The 4,010-nt window shown below is 44.1% G+C and overlaps 1 non-coding gene across 1 annotated transcript; it reads right to left on the bottom strand.

Annotated features, from left to right (window-relative positions):
* Positions 1-2,978: 2,978 nt before the first annotated feature.
* LOC114816079 lies at positions 2,979-3,116 on the bottom strand. The gene has a single exon (XR_003763855.1). It is a non-coding gene; the product is annotated as a small nucleolar RNA SNORA7 (small nucleolar RNA).
* Between the last annotated feature and the right edge of the window lie 894 nt (positions 3,117-4,010).

The following is a 4,010-nucleotide window of genomic DNA, read 5'->3' on the forward strand; positions in this document are numbered from 1 at the left end:
AGATCAGATTGAGTCCCTTTCTCACAGTATGTTCACAATATAATATGGCAGGAGAACAGATATTACATCCCATTTTACAGATGAGGAAACCAAGATACAGTGGCTTTAAGTGACTTGAACAGAGTCACACAACAAACGAGTGACACAGCAGAGGTTAGAACCCTGGTCTCCTAGTTTGGAGATTGTAAACTTGTGGTGGGCAGGGAATGTGTCTCTTTATTGTTACATTGTACTCTCCCAAGTGCTTAGTACAGTGCTCTGCACACAGGAAATGCTCAATAAATACAAATGAAAGAATGAGTGAATAAGAGTAGATGGGACACCCACAAAAAATGTCTTGATGGCCCTTCCAGACAAACTCGGATGTTAGCTTTTTGTTTTAGAATTTAGGTGCTTTTGAGAGCCCAGTATTCATTAATAAATAATGTATCAAGTAGTATAGGCAGTCCAAGACCTTGAGGGGACCTGGCACCAGTTCAGTAGACTATCCAACATGAAAACTCTAAATTTCATCGTGTGGTCTTTTCCATCCCTGATCTTCCCACTCACTTCTCCCTCACCCGTTTTTAGGCTTGAGTTTTCAGCACTATTTTTTACTGAGGAACAAAATAACTTGGAATAGTAAATTTTAACTAGAAAATAGAAAAGGTGAAAATGAAAAGTGGGGGTTAGAATGAAATTTCCTTTAATTTTCCACAATTCTCTGCCAAAGTCCTCTATCAGCCTATCTGGTTTTGCCTCCTCATGTCCCTTGCCTAACTACAAGTGACTTCTCACATTTTCCTGGTATGTACCACCCATATTCAGCTTTAGCCATGTGAGCAACCACTGTTTTTTACCTCACTTGCCAAGCACTGTTCTGCCAAGACTGTTGTTCCTAGCACTGGGTTTTTTCTCACTCCTGTGGATAGGGATTTACTTTTGTAAAAGGAAGTAGCTGTGGGTGGCCACTTGAAAAGATCTTTTGAGAGACAGACAGAAAGAGAGTGAGAGAGAAAATGTGTATTTGTGTGCATGCCCCTAAATTATCCTTGGATGTGGAAGAAGCCATTTTGGAAATTATTTTTGAGAAGAAAGCACACCATCAGAAAGAAAGGCCTTTCTAATTTCACTGCCATCTAATCACCCACCTATGGTGTATATTCCAAACATCTGGGAAGCCCAGTCTTTGTGTGCCCAATGAGGGCAGGACTGTAGGTCTCACACTGCACTTTTCAACCACACCCGTATTCAGAAGCAGTGTGGCGTAGTGGATAGAGCATTGGCCTGGAAGGCAGAAGGCCATTGGTTCTAATCCCTTCTCCACCACTTGTCTGCTGTGTGACCTTGGGCACATCATGTCCCCTTTTCCCTTTGCTCCCTCTGCTCCCCCTCTACCCCACTTTCACCTCCCCTCAGCTAAGCCCTCTTTTCCCCCCTTTCCCTCTGCTCCTACCCTCTCTCCCTTCCCCTCCCCTCAGCACTGTGCTCAACCACTCAACTGTATATATTTTTATTACTTTATTTATTTTGTTAATGAGATGTACATCCCCTTGATTCTATTTATTGCTATTGTATTAATGAGATGATCATCCTCTTGATTCTATTTACCGCTTTGTTTTTGTCTGTCTGTCTCCCCCCGATTAGAATGTAAGCCCATCAGTGGGCAGGGACTGTCTCTATCTGTTGCCGATTTGTACATTCCAAGCACTTAGTACAGTGCTCTGCACATAGTAAGCGCTCAATAAATACTATTGAATGAATGAATGAATGCCACTTCTCTGGGCCTCAGTTACCTCTCTGTAAAATGGGGATTTAAACTATGCTCTCCAAGTGAGACATGAACTGTGTCCAACCTGATTATCTTATACTTACCTTAGCACTCAGTACAGTACCTGGCACATTGTAATCACTTAACAAATGCTATGTTAAAAAAAAAAAGAGCAGGCCCCAATGCTTCCAGTGTCTCAGAAGACCATATCTTTGCAAAACTACCATTCATTGGCAATCTTTCCCACTGGGAGAGAGCCTAAACCTATTCCAGTTTGGGCAGAGTTTGCTTCCAAGTGACTAGGGCTTCAGATGCCACTTGATTGTCTTGTCTTATGTCCTCAAGTTGTCCCCAGTCCATAGCGATGCCATGGACAAATCTTCATTCATTCAATCATGTTTATTGAGTGCTTACTGTGTGCAGAGCACTGTACTAAGCACTTGGAAAGTACAGTTTGGCAACAGATAGAGACAATCCCTACCCAAAAATGGGCTCACTGTCTAGAAGGGGGAAGGCAGACAACAAAACAAAACAAGTAGACAGGCATCAATAGCATCAATATAAATAAATAGAATTATAGATATATATGCATCATTAATAAAATAAATAGCATAATGAATATGTACATAAATACACAAGTGCTGTGGGGCAGGGAGGGGGGTGGATTAGAGAGAGGGCGTAGGGGCAATGGGGAGGGGAGGAGGAGCAGAGGAAAATGGGGGCCCAGTCTGGGAAGGCCTCCTGGAAGAGGTGAACTTTCAGTAGGGCTTGGAAGGGGGAAGTGAGCTAGTTTGGTGGATGTGAGAAGGGAGATAATTCCAGGCCAGAGGTAGGATGTGGGCCAGGGGTCGACGGCGGGACGGGGGAGAACGAGGCTAAGTGAGGAGATTAGTGGCAGCAGAGGAACAGAGTATGTGAGCTGGGCTGAAGGAGAGAAGGGAGGTGAGGGAGGAGGGGGCAAGGTGACAGAGACCTTTGATGCCAATAGTGAGGAGTTTTTGCTTGATACAAAGGTTGATAGGCAACCGCTGGAGATTTTTGTGAGGAGGGGGGTGACATGACCAGGCACTCCACCTCCATGTGCAATCATTCTGGCAATGTATCCATAGAGTTTTCTTGGTAAAAATACAGAAGTGATATACCATTGCCTCCTTCCACACAGTAAACTTGAGTCTCCATCCTAGAATTTATCTCCCATGCCGTTGCTGCCCAGGACAGGTGAGTTTTGACTTGTAGCAGATTGCCTTCCACTTGCTAGCTACTGCCCAAGCTAGGAATGGAATAGCTATGCCTATGATTGGCTCTCTCTCCCGTAGTCGAAGCTGGTAGAGTTCTGGAAACTCTCCAGGTACTACCCTGAGAGGGACATCACTCAATTACTATTAAACAAAGCTAGGAATGATCAGATTGCCACCAACAGCAAGAGCTAGGGCAAGGGGCCAGGATAGGGCCCAGAAGAGTCCCTCAGGATGGGAGCTCACGGATCGGGGTTGGATCAGGCCACAATAAGATCCAGCATGGGACAGGCAAAATCCACCCCCTATTTGTAGTCTTTTAGCCTGGAGGGGCCATGGAGTGGCTTCATACTGCTCCCTTACATGATTCATTCTCCTTTCAACTACCTTGATCTTTTCAGGGGAAGACTATATACAACCAATGGTCATCCATCATTTTTTTTCCCAGTATATATGACTATCCTTCTTATGCGATGACAATACTATTTTTTTAATGGTATTTGTTAAGCATATACTATGTACCAGTCACTGAACAAAGCACTTGGTAAATACAAGTTAATCAGGTTGGACACAGTCCATGTCCCACTTAGGGCTCACAGTCTTAATCCCCATTTTACAGATGAGCTAACCAAGCACTAGAGAAGTGAAGTGACTTGTCCAAGGACACCGAGCAGACGAGTGGTAGAGTTGGGATTAGAACCCAGATCCTCCGATTCCCAGGCCCATGCTTTTTCCATTGGTCCACACTGTTCTTGATGATGGGACTCTTTCTAAGTATAAAGTTGTTCCTGAGAGACCTAGGTATAACTGACCTTCATTCATCACTGAGTGTCTGTAAAGATTGCTCTTTGCCTCTCTGGAGTTAAATGTGCCCCCCACTTGGGGGGAATCACAAGACCTGCATGCCTTTTCTAGATGGTTACACCCCCAGCCTATCTTTAAATTGAGGTTGTCTCCCAAAAATCTACTGCTATACCCCTTTGTTGGGGAGAGTGTTTCATTCATTCATTCATTCATTCATTCAT

The sequence above is a fragment of the Ornithorhynchus anatinus genome, chromosome 1 (genome assembly GCF_004115215.2).
Source record: "Ornithorhynchus anatinus isolate Pmale09 chromosome 1, mOrnAna1.pri.v4, whole genome shotgun sequence".
In the NCBI taxonomy this organism is placed as follows: domain Eukaryota; kingdom Metazoa; phylum Chordata; class Mammalia; order Monotremata; family Ornithorhynchidae; genus Ornithorhynchus; species Ornithorhynchus anatinus.